The sequence below is a fragment of the Harpegnathos saltator genome, unplaced genomic scaffold (assembly GCF_003227715.2).
Source record: "Harpegnathos saltator strain DR-91 unplaced genomic scaffold, Hsal_v8.6 scaffold47, whole genome shotgun sequence".
In the NCBI taxonomy this organism is placed as follows: domain Eukaryota; kingdom Metazoa; phylum Arthropoda; class Insecta; order Hymenoptera; family Formicidae; genus Harpegnathos; species Harpegnathos saltator.
This window is the reverse complement of record NW_020230283.1, coordinates 1,545,422-1,567,341: the sequence shown is the minus strand read 5'-3', so window position 1 is coordinate 1,567,341 and position 21,920 is coordinate 1,545,422. Positions and strand designations below refer to the sequence as shown.

The following is a 21,920-nucleotide window of genomic DNA, read 5'->3' as shown; positions in this document are numbered from 1 at the left end:
GCTCCGTAGTAACGACCGGTCGGTTCATTTTTCATGCCCGATTGGACGCGCGATGCGCTTTCTGACGAATAAAACGTCAGCGCGGATAATACGACGCGTATCTCACTCGGACTAAGGGATACGACAAGCGCATCTACTAATTGCGATCCGGATATCCCGAATGCTTTGCACGTCTAACGGAGCATCGTATATTACACATGTAATGTTAATACGCTAGAATACGTGATCGTAATTAGAATTTCTTGAAAACACTCGTGCACACGCTTACACACACACACACACAAGTAATCACGGATGCACGAGCACAGGTTGCTCGTTTGTTTCGGCCAAGCGATATGGGACGAGGCAGTGATCAACGGTACGTACGTACATACAGCTTAACTCGTAAACAATGAGGAAGGTGAAGCAGATAGAAAACGTATACGGCGTAGTGATTTTACTCCATTGTGTTTGAAGGTTACGTCCGACTACGACGAGCATGTATCAAAACACCGTAGTTACGCGTCGCGCGCCACAGCGGTCGAGTGGGGAGGGGAGCGAAGAGTGGCCTCGTACCCTTTAAGCTCTATCTTTATCTAAAGTGGACAGATCGCGCGAACGATTCGGCCGCATAGGGCGGCGCTGCCGACGAGGCGTCGCGCGATCGAAGGTGCGACGCGAATCTTGTCTAATTGCGATCCGAATATCTTAATTGCTTCGCGAGTCTAATGAGGCATCATGTATCGCGCAGATAACGTTAATTATACAAGGTACGTGTTATAGCTAGAATGTTTTGAGAATACACACACACACACACACACACACACACACACACACACACACACACACACACACACACACACACACACACACACACACACACACACACAACGTATAAATCACGAGCGTATAAATGTATGTCGTTCGTTCACTGATGTCGTCGATACGGCGTAAGCGATAATTACTGATCATAACGGTCAAACGATGACAATGTCGAAGATGATAAAGCAAAAGATGGAGCGATTAGCTGTTAGAAAATAGAAACGCGTTTTGACTTCGGCTCACAGTATGTGAAGTTTGCGTTCGACTCGTAAGCATAAGACCAACATTATCATTACAATTTGCAGGTCGTGTCGGATTGGTCGAGCCGAAAGCGGCGCGAAGTTGTCTCGTATCTCTCGCGCGAGTTATCGTCGCCGAAGTCGTGTGGACGAATCAGACGTATGTGACGCCATTGCGGATGTATCTGTGCAACGTGATCGACGACGATACGACGCGAGCTGCGCGAATAGTTTACATCTAATTGCGATCCGAGTGTCCCAAATCGATCCGAATATCCTAAATGCTTCGCACGTCTAATGGAGCGTCGTATGTTACGCGCGCAATGTTAATATGCGAGGTACGTGAACGTAATTATAGAATTTCTTGAGAATATTCGCGAGAACGTTAGATGCGCGCACATATACACACACACACACGTTTTTGCGTAGCATCGCAAGAAGTACACACATAGTTGGGCGTTAACCGATTTCGCAAGGCGAACGTGGCAAAAAACAGTCATTGTTTACATCAATAACGCCGATGCGGTTGTTGATCAGTGGCAAAGGGCGGTTTGACTTTCAGTCATTGTGTCTGAAGGTCGCTGACATTGGTCACGACGCCATTAGCATCATTTCGGTTTGCGCGCTACGTCGGGTCGGTCGTGTCGTAGCGAAGCAAAGTATCTCGTATATATTCGCACATTTTTCTCGCCGAAAGTGAATCGTACGAATCGTGCGGTGCCGAGAACGAAGTGTCGCCGCGATCGTGCGGCGCGTCGCTTAACGATCGTAATTAACGACCGCAGCCGTAATTAACCGCATTTTTTTTCCCGATCAGTCGTAGTGCGATGTGACGCGAAGTGAACATTCTGAGGGTGAGTGCGATATCGGAGAAACGAGCGGAAAGGCGCCAGAGGAGCAGCTATGGACTACGGCTGGTGAGTAAATTCACTTAAAACTGTACCGTGCGTCTCTAACGTGTGTCTCTTTGTGAGAATCCGTGTGCTTGAAAAATCTCTTTGTATTAAGAGACCAAGAGAATATAAATTGCGCTAAAAGAGCAATATCTATGTAAAGTAATGAGAGAAAATATTAAATATTATCACCAGTGAAGATAAATAATAAACGCGTTATATAATTTTAACGAATTCGTTGCAACACAATCGTGTAATGTATCATTATGTAGGATAATAAATACATAAAATTATTTGTTTCAGCGGGAATACATCGCGGTCTACGCTTCTTCAGGTTCGGTGAGTTTGTTAACATCATTATCGTTATTATTATCGTTCATTATTCGAGACAACAGCAGGATCTGCGTAGGAATTACTTAACTCGCTATCCATCGCTATTTTCTTGTTTTTCCCTGAGCAGCGTCTAAGAACGCAATTTAAGCTAAGGATTCTTTGAGCAATTTACTGTCGACTTTTTTTTCTACGTAAATTTAATTGAAAGCCATTGTTTGCCAGAACTTTTTCATTTTATTAATAATTAGACTTATACGCTTCGCAGTGCCTTGGTCCAATTCGAGTCAAGTTTATTTCAAATTTTCTGGTCAATAAGACTTCATTGTTTATTTATGCCTGGAAGCGTAATACTCCAGAACTTTTCGAATCTTGAATGTTTATCACTTGGGTGCTGTAGATGACTCAACTTTAAAACAACTTACTTTAAAACAACTGCCATTTTTCTTAGTTTGGCCTTTAAAATATGTGAATTATTAAGAGCGTAATGTCCTCGCATATCCTGCATTCTGTCCAAGAAAGTGAACGAGAAAAAGTATCAAAATATAATATATCGAAAAGTTGATGAGGGAGAAGTAACGCCACCACAAACCTTGACTACAAATAAAACTTGATCGTAATGAAATTAAATAATTAACGTTATATTCTATACAACAGCTGTCAAATCTAAATAATAAATTTGTTCATACGCTGTATAGTATCAGACTCAATTTGATGGAAAATACAGGTTAATTAGTGATTGACATGCCTCGCTACAATACATAGCCTCGAGCAATTCAACTCTCTCAATTTCGGTTCTATTGATAATCGCGAGAACTGTTAAATTATATTATTGTATATTCATGTCTTTCTCGCATAATATATCAAATATCGTGTTGAAATCTCCAATTTGAATGTTTTCCAATTAAATCGTGATAAAAATGTAGAAGGAAATTTTGCGTAGGAGCACATCTGTTTATCATTTCTTTTGGACTTTATTATATTTTTATTTGTATCGCAAGGTGCGCTACTTTAAAGACAGATAAGTGGAGAAACGTATCGAAGATATTTCTTCTCGAATAGCGACATTTGGGACGGAAAGGGTCAGCTTTGTGGAAACAAGAATCGACGCGTTTGTAAGCGGAAGCTCAGCTCGAATATCGATTCCCAAGCTTCGAAGCTTGCTCATTTTGCGACGATGAAACGCGCGCGAGCTTACGCACGTGTACACGAGCACAGTAAAGCTGCATATCCCGTCGCGATTGTAAAACGCGTAAAGGCTGATGAATGATCGCGAACAGAGCGCGTTCAGACTCGGTCATTAAATACACATTTCAATTAATTACGGATGTCCTCGGTAACACGGCAGTGTCGAGAATAATGTCGTACGTATTGCGAAAACGTATAACGTCTCTCAATATAACGGAGGAAAATGAAAAATGTTTCCCCATTGCACATTACAGTCGCGCAGATCTGGCTTGACCTTTTGCGTCCTTATCTCAAAGCAGAACTCAACACGATTATCCGTATGATGATATTTTTCATATACACACACACAACCCTTCTTTCTTTTTATTAATTAAAATGGATTGATCCGAGTGACCTTTTCAATTTTACATTGTCTCAATATAAATATACAATTTACACATATATATATGTGTGTGTGTGTGTGTGCATGCATATTTACTTAATGAACTCGTTATTTGTAAGAAACACATGGTGAGTACACTTTAATGCGCTATATTTACGATGTTATAATCTCACCGGTACAAAGCCGTCTATTCTCTATGCTTCGTTACGGTATATATTCTTTTTTTTTATACATAAGCGTGTCTTCCGGTCGTATATAAACGCTTGGTAGCAAGCCCCGTCACCGTTACATATTCCGTTCATGAAACGTGATGGGTGTAAATGGAACAAATGTACAAAAGGGATAACGTTACTATCCTAGCGGGCGTTTTGCGCTTCGCATTATTTTACACATATTCCGTTTTAACAACATAACGCAACGCGGGCAGATTCCCGCTTATCTCGTTATCTCTGTACGTGTTATTTTGACACATGCGAGGTGCCAAATTTGAAAAGTTTCAATATTATACATACAGCGTTTCGTATTACGCTGTGGAATAATACAATTATGTTTATCTAACTTGTTGATGAAAAGAGGTGGTGAGGATTTTTAGAAGACAAATCTCTTTTTTTAATATATCTTTTACATGGATATATATTAAATATACAATATGTATTATATATTTTTTAAATATATATAATATACTGGATATATTTGATATATACACCATGTTCTTCTCCCATGTGTGTATCTCATAAAGTCCTGACTGATTATATTTCGCGCGGTCGTGATGATAAGAATCATCTTGTCCAAATGCGACGCGATACGGACGTTCGTTGCTTAAAATAACCGTTGTACTTTTCGGCACGGATTCCAGCTCATAAATTTTAACGCGACGCCGACGATATCGTTAGAGTTTAAGAATCACGGATCCGGGAGTCCCATGGTATCTCCTTGTGCGGAATTTATCGTCGAACTTCCTTGCGCTTGAACTTTATACGCGGAGCAAGGAGAAACTTGTCAGCCGACGCGACATTGCCATGAGAAATGAAATTAGCGTGCAAAGATTCGCAAAGGATCAACAGTGCGAATATAAAGAAACCTTTCTTGTTCCGCGGCTTTTCTCTTTACTTTTCGCTCCTTCGTGATGCTCGATTTTTATACATCTCTTCTTTCTACGAGTAAAAACTAACAATATATTTTATAATGCTTTTAGAAATCTTTTCATAATTTCTTTGGAATCTACATATATATATAACGCAAATTCTAATAGATCGTGAATAATAATCTAAATTGCCATTAACGATCCGTCGATTCCAAGATGTCGAATTAAAAGATTAGGCTCTCGGAAACATGTAGAATATCAAGGACCAGTGATATAAATTTATAAAGCTTGCAGTAACAAAGATCTTCGGAATAAATCTATAAAAGCGATCATTAGAAATCGCATAGATTTGTAGAAACAAGGACCTTCATTTTCAAGGATCTGTAGATTCAGGGATTGAGATACAGCGCTTGATGGCTTAGTGTATTCTTGATACCACAAACAAAATGCAAAATTATTTTATGTACATTTTAAAATAACTATCAATTATCCCTAAATTCTGATAAATCGTATTTTCGATTAATTTCGATTCCTTGATAATGTACACATTCCGCGACTACAGTTTCTCTCTCAGTACGATTATCCTGATGTAGTTACAGTTATAAATGTTAATAGGAATTACGGGTAAAAATTAATATTCGCGACAGGCTTGAGCTTCAAGTTGCGCAATGTAATAATTATCACGAAAGTTAGCTTGCCGACAATGTCGGCGACATCAAATTTCGTTGAAAGTTATAGAATGAATATTAAAGGCATCGTACCTCCCTGATTTATATAATTAATTTTGGAATACTTTAGCGGAAGTCGTTGCGGACGAGCGAATTGCAAATTTTCTCTGTGGACGGAAGAAAATGGCGAAACCGGTAATTTCATTATTAAAATAGCCAGTGAAACGGTTACGCCTCTCTTCGCGGAATGTTAAGGAATTCCTTTCTATAATAGGAGTGATTAAACTAACCTTAGAGGTTGGAATCTTCGGTGAGAACTTTCGAGCGAATGTGCCGCTAATATTCCTTTTAATTATCACTTCTTAACCGCATTCTCGTTACGCGAACGTCTGCTTGCCATCAGCTTTAATGGGACGTACTTCGCGTTTGATGATGATTACAATCATTCCGGGAAGAAAATCGATGAAAGAGAACGAACTTTTAGAAAAAAATCACGTGAGAACGATAAAATTGCTATCGCGACTGAGATGGTTCAATTGATGACACTGCCGGAAACGTTATTTTAGGACATAAACTTGTTTAACATCCGCTACTACTATTGGATCTCTTGAGGGAATATCATTTGGACAGAATCGGTATAATAATATAAGTTTAGGAGCAAGCCATAACTCCCCGTATTAGTTAAGGCGGGTTCTATTACATAAAACACGAATGACAAATTTTAGCTCGCGCTCGGTATATTTGCAATTCAATGCATGTAAAATGCGAATTACGGTGTTCCAGTAAGTGGCTGCCCTTGTATGCGGGATTTAAGTATTTTGCGATTCGCAATTCGGTGTGCACGAAGACGCACAAGCATGAACGAGTTATCCTCGATGTCGTAGACGCAAACATCCCGACTAGCACACTATTTCGCGCACTATTTTCGTAAAACGGGAAAAAAGGATATTTCCGTTAAAATATACAGAGACCTGTTATTCTGAGCTTATTGATAGACGAAGCTCTTATCGATAGACGAAAAGATGTTTGTTCCGTGAACGGCGTGTACTTCTATTAATTCGCGAGAGGATGGCGGGTCATTTTAGTCGACGTAGAAAAAAAAAAGAAAACGAGGAGAAAAAGGGCGAGAGAACGAAAATACGGGAACGAACGGAATAGTTTAGGCGCTTTTCGTTGACCCACCGCGCGAATTCGTCGTAAAAGCAAGCGCGTCGTCGTAAAAAAAAAGCAGCTTCTAAAATCCGAAAAGGCTCCGTTTTATGGGCCTGCATTAACCTAAAGTCACGAGTAAACGTTATACCGGGTTTGTTGACTAAATGAAGTCCTGATGTACCCTCTAATGACTGTCGCACTACGGCATTCTCGTATCTTCAATGTGGGGCATGGTCAAAGCGGGCTGCTCATCGCGAATTCAACCTAACCGTGGGACTCCCCCTCGGCTTTGTGTACGCTCGCGATTCACCTGAAACGCGAATAAAGCTCGTATAACAGTTCGCTCTGAATGCGCTGCACCAGTTCTTCATGGGGAAAGCCGATTAATTATTAAATGCGCGCGCGCGCGACGACCTCTCTCCGGAGATTAAGAAATTCTACGCCCATTGTCGTCCTTGTGATTTCAGGCGGATGAGACCGAGTAACCCGATACCGTATTATCAAGCTGTTACTTGCAAATAATATCACACGTGTAGGCCATTTCGTGCAAGGTACATAGCGAGTCGTTTGCAAGTGTCACGTATAGTGAGATTAGCAAAATTATCAAGTTGCTTCTATAAACAAGTCAATTATCTCGTGTATCTGTCGAAAGATGTTGAGACCTTAGATTGTTATTCGGTTTATAATCGTGCTTTGATTCTTTTCTTTCCTCCTTGTCACATCCGTGTAGTTTATCGTTCATCTGTTAACCGACACGATCGCGCCATTGTATGCGAATATCCGTTTACGTAATCGTAGCGAGTGTCTGCCTTTACGGGGATTAAGATCTAAGGCTATAAAGAAATCTATTCGGTCGGAATGGCAGAGGAAAGTAGCGCGGAGAAAGTAGGTAAAAGAATTCTTAAGAATCGCTCCCTGCTTAAAGAGCCCGCCAATGCCACGGATATTATGCATACGGGACGCATATGAACTTTTCGAAATTCGAATATCTTAAAAGACGGGATGGCTCCCGCGTGTACCACCGTGTCTCTTTCCCGTCTTCTATCCTCGAAATGTGCCGCAGGATACGCTTGCGTGCGTAAAATATCCCGCCGGTGGAAGAGACTCCTCTCTTCCGCCTGAAACGCACTGATGGATCGGCTGAAATCCACCTGTATCGATTTTGTCGCACGTTGGTCCGAAAATATTCACGCGTGTTGCGATGTCTCTTTTTATCGCGTATAATTTCGCACGACGATTGGCTGCGCCATATCGTGTCCAGAACTTTCTGCTGATGTTTTACGCGGTTATTCCCTGCTTACGAAATGTTTCTCATATTTTTACGTATTTTTCGATATTGCCGGCGAATATCGAGCGTGTTAGCGGAATATCTCATCAAACGATACACATCGTTTGCTGCGACTTTTCTCTACATCGTGTGCATTAATAGTTGTCAAAGTTTCCTCCTAAAATCCGCAAGAGAGGGGAAACGAGATTAAAAGGGAAAGAGTGAAAGAAAAAGGGAGAGAGAGAGAGAGAGAGAGAGAGAGAGAGAGAGAGAGAGAGAGAGAAAGAGAGAGAAAGACAAGTACACTAATCGATCTCACCTTTTACTTTCCGCGTTAATTACCGCGCCGATAAATTGGCGAGCTCGAATTTACGTTATTGTTTTTGACGTGTAACATACCGCGATTCTTACGACTCGCGTTTTAATAGCCGAAAAAAAAGTTCCTCGGGAACCACCGGTCTGGATGTGGGATTAATCGAGGCTACGCCGGAGGAAACACGCGGGATTCCAGAATCGATATGCGATATCACGTTTCGCTGTGTCACCGGAATGCCACAGAACCATCTGCATTCATCCCTATACTCTCTTTCTCTCTCTCTCTCTCTCTCTCTCTCTCTCTCTCTCTCTCTCTCTCTCTCTCTCCTCCTCCTTTTCTTTCTGTCTCTCTTTCACCCGTTTTCTGTTTCCCCTCCCCCCTCTCTCTCTCTCTCGCTCTCGCTCTCTCGCTCTCTTTCTCGATTTCTCGATTTCTCGTGTAGCTACCGCGTGGTATAAAATACTGAGCGTTTTCAGCGCGAGCAATTGTAGCCTTCCAATAAAATCGAGAACTGCCGATATCATTGCAGTAACCATGTGACAATATTTAATACACCGCGGGTACGCGAAAGAGATAGAAATGCGTGAGTAATCAAATGATCCTTGAGATTAAAATGGACTCGAGGACGTTGAATCAAGTATCGCGTTTGAAATTACAGCACACGCAAGCGAAACTTAATTTCTCTTTGCGCAATCGTAAAGGACGTGTCTTCGATTATTCCGCGGGGAATTATTCGTCGGTTCCTGCGATGCCCGATATCGAAGCAGACAATATTACGGTATTGAAATAATAATAAAAAATTCCGAGTGATTAATATACCATAAATGTCTGTGAGGCCACACGTGTCCGTTTGTTTCATCTCGGTTCGCCGTACGTCGTACGGCGGAAGAGTTGAAACGGACGGGAAAGGATGAGGGTGAACGAAGAGGTCCTCTGAGGGTAACTCGATCAACGTGACGATTGCGCGAAGCCTTTATAAAGGTAGACTCGACAAGGTCGGGCGAAGCTTTTAGCTTAATGCTGAAGTTTCCACACGATTGAGAAATTCGACTTTATCTCGTTATATGGAACCGCCCCGCGAAACTGACAGCGTCTATACATTCGTTGATCGATGCAAAATTACGGCAGATCTTATCTATGGTCCGTCTAATGATATTAAACGAGACAAGGGAGAGACGATTAACAGAGCCATTCGTCGAAATTGATCAATGTGAGGTATTTACCATATTTCTACACGAGCAATTATGGGCACTCGTATTGTATAGCATTATATTGTATGAGCATTAAACGACCAATGATTCGTTATTCAAATGCTCGTGATATTATACATCGAAATTATGAACGATCGTGTAATTTCGTCGTCGCGCGATCTCGCGTATTTCAAAAACGTGTTTAACGTAACACGCTGAAAAACGAAAGATAAACCTCGCGGCTTTAATGTATTCGGGTGCTCGATCATCTTACTGATAGATTAAACTTGATGCGCCGTGGGACAACACGGACCATATAATCTCTCGCCGCTATAATAACTCGATGGTGTTTGCAATAAAACGAAGTGTGTCGGGTCCGCGTAAACGTTGTGTCGACGGCGTAATGACATCCAGAAGGGGCATCGTGACGAAGTCACTTTTTTCAGGCTTCATTTACGTCGTGTAAATCGTTAACGTCGCGGGCGCTATCGTTGTCTTCATATTCCCCCGTTTATCGTTACGACCCATATTCATAACACGCCAGCGGAGGCTTCAACTTTGTTAAACGCGTTTTCTGAAAATGGACTCGCGTCCCCTCGTCATCGCGTGAATGCAGCGAGCATGCAGGAATACGCGGAAGTGTTATTTTTGGAATAAACTATTGTTGCGTACGTAACAGTGAAGAGGTAGAGGCAGAGAGAGAGAGAGAGAGAGAGAGAGAGAACTCGAAAGTCTACCAGTTATGTCGGTATATTCGCGCGTTACAGACCGCCCGAAATATTCGTGATTAAGCTGCGAGGACTCACGTTCAGATTTTATTATAGGCGAGCATTTCGGCGCACACGGTAGTTATTTGGAACAATGCGGGATATTTACGCGACTAAAATTAAATTTCTGTCTGCTGCTCGTAACCGCGTAACGCGGAAGCGGATTTCCACGGGCGAATATGGAAGGTACGTTTGGTGCAGTCTGAATTATATTTAAACTGTACGCATCGTGTACATAATTCATTTTGAAGCATCTCGCTTTCGTTGCTTCGCGTCGCTTTTGATACATCGTTTTGAAGATACCGACCACTTGAACGCGAAACTTCGCATTTTTAACCCCGCAACATTTGCGAAAGACCGCGAAACGATTGATCACAATCGTCATGAATTTTTCACACTGGGCGATCGGGAGCCTAGCTTCTCTTTCATTTCCTCGTTGAAAGGAGACTTTTCTCATTCTCCAGCCGCGGGATGCTTGTGCCGGGTAATATTAATATAAAATACAAGTAGTTTGCGCGCGTCTAAATATCTCCAATTCGTATTGTGAGAAATAACACGGGACGTAATAAAACTCGCGTAGCGCGTCTTGACTTTCGGCCCATTTAGTACCTGGGGAGATGTTGCTTCAACGGTCCTAACGTATTCTACGGGCTGGAAATAAAACAACGGTGGGAAGTAGATGGATGGTGAGGAGTGACCATGACCGATAGCAGGAACAGAGGAGATCCTTGAGGAAATTTCACGTTTAACCGAGTAGCCGGGGTAAAAGAATAGAACGCGTAAAAAGTTTATCAGGCGTGGCGATGAATAGAGTTGAGCCTGGTGGGACGACGATAAATCGAAAGTAGCAGTGATCACCGCTTGGATTACGCGAGAGCCGCGTAATGGGGAGTCGTATTAACAATTATAACATTACAACTTTGCAGAGTGTCGTCGCATCAGATGCGCAAGATATCGTAACCGTGTCGATGAACGATGATTCAGCCGGAAAAATGCCTCTCTTTCTTTTTATCTGAGTTTTATCCGATTATGAAATCAGATTCCTCGAGGATGGGAGAGATACGAAAAAACACACACGGTCGATTTATTTCGGATAAATTCCATTTCCACGGCGTTATCCGAGACTCGTTAGCAACAAATGAAATTCTATCTGTACACGGTTACACGAAAGAAACGGGAAAGCCGCTCGTACGCTCTCGACGGCTTCAATTTTTCCCGTGAACTTAAATCGCGCACTTTCTTCCTCTCGTGATAATTAATTCCCACGTGATTAATCGCGGCGCGCGGCTCAGCCGTCTCTCTCGTGCTCTCGCGAGGGTGAGATGGGCGAGGCCGAAGTGAAAAGAATCGACGACTCGCGTGTGACGATGATTCGCGGGAAATGTCGTTGTGTGAATGTGCGAGCGCACGAGATCGTTAAATGCAGTCGACCACGCATCGCGCGCATCGATCTGATACTAATGGCGCTTTGCGTTTGCAATACCTCTCTTGCCGCGAGCAACAGTCGCGCAACCATCGCCGTGAAATGCCCGTGTAAGGAAACTAACGTTTCGCTCGTTGAACGGAGGCCAGGTCGTATCAAGGTTACTGGTGCACATAAGTCAGAAGAAAAATCGTTATGCTAGACCGTCGAACGGTGCAGAAACGGTGCCGCGTTTTCGGTCCGCGACTATTAGTCGCGACAGACACACCGTGTGACGCGAAAATAAAGCGAATGCGAAATAACGCGAGCCCCGAGAAGAATTGCCCGCCGCGCGGCGAAGCGGAGAGCGAAGACGCTCCGCTCAACGCTATTCAAAAGATGCGCGCAGACAAATTCGGTAGCGCGAGTGAAACAAGGAAAAACTGCGCTCGCAAAGTATCGGAACTCTACCTTCGCTGTTGAAACGCTGCTGATATATACCGCGCTACCGGCATTAGAGCGATCGACCGTTATTTTTGCGTTATCGGACAGGTTCCTCGAATGGGGAGTCCGAGCGTCAACGTTATTCTTACATTACCGTGTCCGTGGGAGAAGGAGACAGCGTTATTATCAGCAACGATAAACAAGAGTTTTTCAGATATCCTTCGGGCTCAGAGCTTCGGGCAGTCGGGCTTTGCCGAGAACCTTCCCCCCCCCTCTCTCTCTCTCTCTCTCTCTCTTTTTCCTCCCCTTTGCCTCTGTCGACGGCGCCAATTTACGTGATTATACGCGTCGCTCGTATTACGAACTCGCAAATTACTCGGAAGTCAGCAGCGTGCTCCAACGCAGTATGAAACGCGCGGCACTTTTATAATTCAATTAATGGAGTTAATAATTTGTAGTGTACGTATGGCACAAGTTCGTAATTAGCCTATATTAAATTTCATCGACATTCCGCGCTTAGCGTTTGCAATATTCGCCGAGGACATCGGAGAGGGGGGGGGGGGGTTGTCGTCGAAAAATAGTGTCATTATGCGGAAAATACGTCCGCACGCGCGCGCTCGAAATTTAACGCGATTAGCGCGATTATGTCTATCCCGTAGAAAATGTATGCGCTCGCTCGCGTAATGCGTATTATCGAATTTCTTGGTTATCGCTTCATTATAACGCGCGTAACTTCGTTTGGCGCGATTTGCGATATTTAAGCCCGAGGACGCTCGGCACGCGAGAGCGCGCAGAAATATTCAATCGCCATCGCGCGCTTGCGAATCCGCTATTCCGCGCCACCGCGTACATCGCGCTAATGCCGCGCCGCCGAAAGACCTGCAGACTGCAGGTGCGATCGTTTCGCCGGCGCATCCACGACCACGTCCTGGTAAATGCATTAGACATCGCCGTGCGAAAAGCGGCATTTGCATCAAGAATACAGCGGCGGGCGGCGGCAACCCGCGCGCCGCATATGGGAAGGCATTCGTCATCGCACCGGCATTCGTGCGCCGTTACGACGTAAGTGCAAAATGGAGAAGCGTGTGCGCGCGATAACGAGATCTGCCACGCGATACAGTAAATACCGCGCGCGAGCGCGTCGCGCCCGCGAATCCGCCATAGAATCGCGCCGCCATCGCCATCGTGGGTGTGCTATCTATAAAGATCACTGGCCCGTAATTCGTGTGTATACCTTTGCCACAAAAGCGATACAGTTCAAATATTCAGTGCAGCAATTATGGTGAAATATACTTGTTTACTAACTCGCGCTGAATTTATCTCGAAGGTTATAAATAACGGCCGCATGCGATATTATCGGGGTGACGGCGTGAAATTGTACGGGACGGGGGGCGGCCGATGTGCGGTCGCGCGTTCCACTTTTGTCTGTAAAAGTCGTCGCCATTGAAGATAATAGAGGTAGAAGTGCGATGTTTGAGATAAAGGCTAAACGGGAAATATAATTTTTTACTCGTGCTCCCCCCTCCGCCCTCTCTCTCTCTCTCTCTCTCTCTTTCTCTCTCGAAATAGTGGTGCTGGTGTGATTAATGCAATGGCAAAACGACAAACCTGAATATATGGAGAATAAAATGAGAATGAAGCGTCCATGGAGGAAACACCACAATGGGATTAAAATTTGTTTAAATTAGAAATTATTTCGATACTGAATTAATTACATTATTCGCTTAAAACTTTTGTATAATATTTTCTTTCGTCCGTGCAATTTTTCGCATTTCTTTTTCGACATGTGTGGTGCCCTCTCTTTCTCCCTCTCTTTCATTCGCGCAAAAGTACATGGCTAATTTTAATCTTTTTCCGCGGTCTCCTTCGTAACATAGTTTTCCGTCTCTAATGACTTTTAAGGCACGCAATCGACTCTCTGCGCACAAAAGAGAGGTCCCATTGTTGATGTTTAATCTCGAGAACGTGGAGTCCGTTTTCAAAAATAAAGAAAAACGAAAGGAGGAGGAAAAGTACGTACGGTTTGTCACTTTTCAAATTATTTACCCGGCAAGACGAAAGGTCGTTCGTCCGCTCGAACTTTTCCATTGTTTCCATTGTTTCCGCGGGTAAGGAATGAGTTTTCGCGAGAAGATCAAGTCGAGGCTCAAAGGGTTGATGCTTTTCCGGATTGCATTTCCCGGATTACTGTTGTCGTCGCGATTCATTTTATTTCCCGTCTCGTCCGTGTTCTAACCATTGACTCTCTTCTCGACGAAAATCTCCTTTGGATAGATAATCCGCTTTGTTGACCAGCAAGAGACGAATTTTCGGTTCGCCGAAAATTCGACGGAAGACCCTGAGTTTGTAAACGCGATACTTTTACTTAATAATCGTCGTGTCCGTCAGTTTCGCGGATTTTCACCTCCGCAAACGCCGCAGACATCTATCGGGAATGAAAGATTATCGCTCATATCACCCTCCCCCCCTTCGTCCGTCCGACGTTATAGTTGTAATTATATCCATAAATCGACGAGAAACTCACAATCGCTCACACGGGAACTCTTAATTGGTTGTTTGCAAAAATATTCCCGATAAGTAAAGATGAGCGGCGCGCGCTCAAAGCATCAGAGCGATCCGTCTGAGGCACGCGGAAGCGCGAAGGAAAAGGGAATTTATTCGTCACAACACCGCGATGCGCTGCAAAAATAGCGGAACGAGTTCTCCAAGTTCGTGAAACTGTCGAACTTGAATAACGCGGGAGCTCTTTTGTATAACTTTGACGAATGTTGCTCACGTGTAACACGCTTTTCACGCTCGTCACCTTTTCCATCGGAAAATCACGCGCGCGCGTCATACCGGGCTGCGTTTGTTATCTGCATTCGATGGCCGGGCACCGACGGCGGAGGAAAAATGAAAGGTGCGAAATAGGTTTGACATCGACGATTGAATGACGACGAACGTTCGCGGGAATGATTCCTTTTTTACGCGCAATCGCCGAGAAAATAATCCTGCGAGTTTTGTGCCGTGCAGCGGGCGAATAAACCTGAACGGCAAAATTCTCGGCATTGTTTCTCTCGTCGTCCCTTTTCGCTCTCTCTCCTTTTTTTTTCATTCATTATACCTGTAATGGCTGGTGACTGGAATTTTGGAATATGACGTTTCTCTTATATATATATATATATATATATATATATATATATATATGACGTAATAAGAAGCTTGTAAAATCGTTGAATTTCTAATTTTGTATTATTTATGTGCTTGCCGCTGTACACAAGTAAATGTTCGAGCTCTAAAAATAGAAATATAAAAAAGATAAATGTTCCCTAGGCATGAAAAAAGATAGGATAAAAATTGCAGAAATAATATCGATAATAATTTATTGAATTTATTTTTTTCTATTCGAGAGAAAAGATTACATTTGCTAGAAATGTTGTTAATTTGGTAATTAGCTTACGTTACGTTATTATGTTCTCTCGCGTAAGACTCGATCGCGTGTTATATCATACATCATCGCGTGTCTATAACGCGCGATAACAAAATCGATAAAGGACATCGATATTCTTTGATGGGCGTTAAACGAAAGCTGCTGTATTAAAGTCGAGGAAAATCGCCGCCTTTCAGCCGGCGTTTTATCGTTGATTGACGATGATACTGTACTAATCTCTTCGCACCTTCTGCCGACGTTATTACATGCTTGATGGAGATTGGCAGAAACTGCAAAAGTCTTTTAAAGCTGCCTGCCTGACTGCCTCGGCTAGGCGCTCCATCCGTGTTCCTCGGCTCCGCTTTAAGATTACCTTTTTGACAGCCCGTGACACTCTTCAACTTTAACGATTTCACGACGACAGACTCGAGATGAAACTGTACTTTCGTACCTCGTAAATTCGCAGAGGAAACTTGTTGGTCCTTTTCATTTGCAAAACTCGGTCGCGAGTTTGTACTTTCGGATACACCGTATATAATACTTGAGAGGAACACCTCGCCGACGCAACTCGAGAACTTTATTATCGGCTAGAATGAATTTCCGGGGTATATTCATTCCGTTCGTTCGTTAACTGAAAAACGAATCTCGCACGATCGTACAAACGAAGATTGTTGCATCTTTTATCAGCCGATATTCTCCGACGATCGACAATCTTTGGTTATTCTCTCTTCCGTTTTCTCTTCCTCCGTTTCATTTTCTTTCGAAAATCGCGAAAGCTTAAAACGCGCATCGAATACCGAAAATATTGAGCAAACTTAATACCAAAAACGCGCTCAAAGCAATCGTTGCGTCGCTTGCAAAAATGGTATCACGCTACGCGCAAACGTACACCCAACGGTCTATAACTAATTAAACGACAGCGACACGCGAGCTGTGTGCAAGAACGAATGAAAGAATCAGCTGCTAATTACGCGAAATGCGATTACCGCGAGATTAGCGCGACTGTGGCCGACCGCCGATACTTTCGTCGCCGCTAACGAGCCCCTTTTCCGCTTTTTTTTTTCTTTCCTTTTTTCGTCGACGCTCGCGCTGCCACTCCGCGGATTTTTCACTGGCAAAAGCGACCGGGAAAATGCCACATCGCGAACCTTGCTCGTCCTGCGTCACCTTCATTAAAAGCGTATTCAAAAAATGTTTTCACTATTCCGCGTAATCTTACCCTTTTATTTCTGCTCTTTCATTTCTTTCTCATTGTTGCCGGCATTCGTCGCGCTCTATTCAACGTTATCGGGATCGACATTTCTCCGCTGCGCTTTCTATCCTCCTGAAATTTTTCGCGTTAAGAGAACTGCGTTTTCTATAAGAAGAGCACTTAAATATTTGATTCTCTTAAACGCTTGTATTTCTTACATCACGTTGAGTCTCTCTAGCGAAATATTCAAATATTTATATATGCACAGAAGTTTTAAAATATAAATTTTGCTCTCTCGTTTTCCTCTTGTTTGAAACACCGTTTTATAATATTACATTAAGGCAGGTGCTCCTCTTCTAAAAATAGTAGAATGGCGTTTTTTGCAAACGTTCCTCGCGCATTTTTATGCGTTGGAAGAATGTGGCATAGCGGTTAATGGATATTGCGCATACTAATTAGCAATTAGTGGGGTGATTTATTACAATGCCGATATTATGCAATAACGATCGCCTGATGTTCTCCGTGTTTCTTACCAAGTTAACAGGCACGGGCTGAAGGTAAATGCAAGCTGTTGAGACTGTTTGGAGAGCGGGAAATAACGAGGAAATATGTGGATATTGAGCCAAGCGATTTTAATGCTTATCAATTAGTTGTAACGCAAAGAGGATTGCATTATATTGTTACGCATAATGTAGAACAACACTGCGTCATATGTTATTAAGTGGCGCTCCAAACTTAATCGACGTTAATGAGAAACTGGACTCGCATAAAACCATTTCGTGTTTAACTCGCCTCATTTTGCCGCGCGCGTTCATCTAACACTCGCGGCCACTGATTGTATTTGTTTGTACCGTTTCGGTCGTTACCGTCGAACGTATTTCTTCCGGGTTCATATTTCCTTCCATCTTCACGCGCGCGCAACAGTACGATTCACGATTAAATTATCGTCCGCCTCTCTCCGCCTGCAACGCTTCAGAGGCAGTTTTGCCATGCAAAGATTCGAGGTACGTTTGCGCGTATAGTGCATATAATTACACATTACGGACGTGCATCGCGCAAAATGCGATCTTGCGCCATTAATGTTGTGCAATATCGATATTGTGCTATAGCGATATCGATTATTAGCGCTTTTGCGTGCAATTGGCGCACAAAGAGTCCACGAAATAGCCAGCCGAGACGCGAGAGAGCTACCCCAACAATGCTTGGTGTTGGTAACGTCGCGTCTAAAGTTTGATAATTACGGTGAAGTAATACAATCTAATTTATCGCGCCAATTACATTCATTGATCACGCCCTCCCATGAATATTCCGCTGGCAATAGAACCTTGTCTTCAACTTCGAAGCCGTTCAAAGGACTCGCTTATAGAGTTTCAGCGGGAACTTTAACGACACGGAACATACTGACAAAACCTAACCACCGGGATGTGTTGTAACACATTAACGTAACGCTGTGTAACGCGACCGTCGTCTCACGCGGTACATCGAAATAGTCTTTACGACGCGCTCCCATTCGGGGGCGCAACGAACTTGCCGAAGCTTAATTGTCGCGTTTAAAGAGCGCGCGCCAAGTATCGTGAAAGTCGGTAAACATGAGAAAATCCGACGAAGGCGGCCGTGAAGGCGCGCGAGATTACCGTGTTGAGACGCGTCTCTGTCGAGGTTTCCGTCGATCGAAGACCTATCAATCCTATCAATCCTACGCGGGTGAACGCCAATGAAATTACTCTCCAAACGAAAAATTGTTAGGGCCATCCTCATGAAGCATAAGGCCCCGATAAGGTTAAGAGTATAGGATGCCCTAAAAAGGGATGCCTCATTATTATCATATCAGGTCTAGAGATGGATCTTCTAAGGATGCCTTAGATTTTATGAAGTAAGGTTTTGAAAGGAAAAGCTAAGAAGGGCCTTAGAAGGATTTTTTAGAGATGCCTTAGATTTAATAAATAAGGCTTTGATAAGGAAAGCTGAAAAGTGTTAGCTGTGAAAGCTTAGGATTTTTTAGGGATGCTTTACATTTTACGAAATAACGCTTCAACGCGGAAAACTGATCCTTAGAAGGATCTATTAAGAAGATGCCTTAGATATTACAAAATAAAGTTTTGTTATAGAAAATTGAAAAGATCTGAAGCGTGTAATAAAATTGTGGTAGTTTAATATTGTTTCAGTAGGTATGCTCTATCTGGTTCTTTTAGAGATTTTTTAATTATATATCACAAACAAAAGCAAATTTTGTCAGGTTTAGTAATTGCCATATTCATTAGTCTCTTCCAAGAATTTTTTTAATATTGCTTTCGTTGCTTTTTGAAATGCAACAAATTTTACTTTAATAAAAACAGTAGCAGGATTTTTATTTAAAAAAGAATGCTATTATTTATCGTAAAATATGCTGTATTTAAAATAAAAAGTTTTTGTTGCATACCAACTAACTAAGATTATGAAGAAATGAAGAAATTACAGTCTAAATTTCTTGAAATGAAAAGAAGGAATATTTTTACTCAGGCAATAATAAAAATATTTCCTTATAAGGCTCTAGTTAAACCATTTGTTACACATCTTGTAAGGCCCTTGTCTTTCTATTCCTACTAGGGTTACCGATTAATATCAGGGAGAAATAATCAGGCCCTTATCAGAGAGCCCTATTAATTTTTCTACTCGGGTCCTTCTTCTGCCGGAAGTAGCTCTATGCGGGACGAGCGTCGACGGAGAAATAGGGAAAATTTATAACGTGTTTCGTTTTTGGTCCTCCATCGAGCATTTCGTTTGCTAAACGCGATATTAACGCGCTGTTTCGCGGGCCGAGTTGGCTCGTTATCGCACCTGCGATAAATTTTACGCGTTTTTAAGCACCGCCATCGTCGCCAAACGTCTGAAAAACTGGATGATTCGCGGACAACTTTTGCCCGTCATCTGAGTCGACCTTACTATAAGATTCAGCGCACATAATATCGTGTAACTGACAAGCAGACGCATCGTCTTGAATTTTCAACATCACCTTAGCCGAGTGCCTAATTTAATTTTATTCTTGTTGTAAAGTCGAGAAAAGGGAAGAGAGGGAGGGAGAGAGAGAGAGAGAGAGAGAGAGAGAGAGAGGGAGAGGGAGAGAATATCCGCCTTTGTCCTCATAGACGCAGCGAATTGTCATAATGTATTCGAACTTTTCCACGGTCTCTCCCGGATAAAACCAGCTGACTGTTTTAATCTCGGCCTCATCCGGCTCCAGATTACAGGATGCAATGGCGACAGCACTCGGGCGTTACAAGCTCGCGAGCTCGAGGGTGCAATCTACCGTAATCCTGTAACACTGGCGGAACCCACGTAATCCTGTATCGTGTTACCTGCGGTCCCGAGATAAGGCTTAAAGAAGAAATCAGCGTCGACTACGAGTCGAGACCGATATTCGCAGTGGCATCACGTACTTCCGTCGAAAGAACAGCTTCCGCCCTTTCGCCGTATCCGCCGCTATAACTCTTCGCCTTCGAGGAAAAGCCTTAAGTACTGCGCCCTGCGCAGCACCGCGCACAATGTTTCTTTCTCTCCCTCTCCCTCTTTGCCTCTCTCTTTCTCTCGAAATATTTCGAGTATCTCAGAAATTACGGTATATACACGGGGCTATATCGCGAGAGCTCGCGGTAGCAGCGGTCCGAAATTGATTCTGGAAGGAACGCACGCGGCAGCTTTTCTTACCGAACGGGGATTATCGGAATTCCCGGAATTATAATGCCGAATAGTTGAGCAACGCCAAAGCGCGCCGGATGAACTTTTAAGTCGAAATATCGCGCGCGGTCTTTGAGCGCAAACGGAGAGGTAACTTGTAGCGTCGAATGCTCCGTGCAATGGATACGCGTGTTTGGCGGACTCGCTAATTAACGAAATTACTAGCAAGTTTCCTCTCTGCATCCGTTGGCGCGTAAAGATCAAAGGGAAAGAAGTGCAAATTTTTCGAGATGACGGAAATGAGAAATCTTCTGGAGATACGCATCCCTCTAATCGAGTATTCCTAGAGATCTCGCGATTAGTCGGAGTTACAGAGCTCCGCGCGAAAGGAGTTGGTCGGTTGGTCTCCGACGATCAGCTGGCAGAGCGAAGGACAATGCCCCGCGGCTGTTGTTGCGAATCAGTTGCCGCGCGAGACTTTGTTTTCGGGCGTCGAAGCACTCGGACGCGCGGAATTTTCGCGCGAGCTCTGCACGCGCTTTTCCGCGCTTTTCCGCGCTTTTCCGCGCCAAGTGATTACACCGCGAGCACGGATTCACTCTCCGAACGGTAAATACGCGAGATTAAAAGAAAGCAGCGCGAACGTCACCGACGCGTCGCTCGGGATTAGTTGAATCCTCATGTCTCCGCTGCGAAACGCATGGAAACACGAGACTCTCGCCCGCTTTTTCCCTTCCCATCACGGCGTATTAACGGCAAGAAATGACGCGTACAAGAAGACCTCGCGTTCTTACGCGCGCCATATTAATGCCGCGCGAGTTACGTTTGGCTAATTTGTCCGTCCTCGTAAATTAGCGGGCCGCGTAAAACACAAATACAAATGTGGCCGATGTTTGTTAATGATGTTTGTTAATCGCGAGCCGCGAGCGCAGCGACGAACGCAGCGACGAACGCAGCGGAGTCAACTTTGAGCGGGGTTTTACTTTGGCTCTTTTCTCATTCGACAGTAATATCTTGGAAATTACAATGTCGCTGAAGTACTACGCTTGGCGTTCTCGGCTTAATCACCGCGGGGGATTATACGCGGTGTAACGAGAGTACAGCCCGAGATTGAATTATTTAATTACGATGTGCAATCGATCATTATCAGTCCACCGGGCCGTTTCGTTGCCGATGGCGCTACGCGATCCGATGGCATGCAGGAAAGTAAAATGGATTGCGTCATATGCGGCGCGATCGTAAATCTTCTCCATATGTTAATCTCCGCGAGGTGCGTCATGAAATTCTTCTAATGGCTCGCGTTTTAGTCAGCCGTGTTTCACCGACACGTTACAATTTCTCATATTTTTATATTATATTATTGTCGTGCCCGTGCGCGCGAGATGGTCACACCGTCGACACGACGTAGAACTCGTCGAACGAACATCATCGAGTAAATGTCGCTGTGTCTGGGAAACGAATGACGAGAAAGGGAATCCGTAGACTCGTACGTAAATTTTAGACCAACGGATACAGGAAGATTGAATGATAGAGCGACAAATA

At 43.5% G+C, this 21,920-nt stretch overlaps 1 long non-coding RNA gene across 2 annotated transcripts in view; it reads left to right on the top strand.

Moving 5' to 3' along the window:
• The first annotated feature begins 260 nt into the window (after nucleotides 1–260).
• Nucleotides 261–21,920, top strand: part of LOC105186806 (uncharacterized) — an 81,938-nt gene continuing 60,278 nt past the window's right edge. Inside the window, exons 1-4 of one of the 2 annotated variants that reach the window (XR_003113468.1) lie at nucleotides 261–749; nucleotides 1,107–1,378; nucleotides 1,858–1,957; nucleotides 2,237–2,272. This is a non-coding gene — a long non-coding RNA (uncharacterized LOC105186806). The remainder of the gene's footprint in view (nucleotides 750–1,106; nucleotides 1,379–1,857; nucleotides 1,958–2,236; nucleotides 2,273–21,920) is intronic. The other variant, XR_850039.3, reaches the window with a different exon arrangement.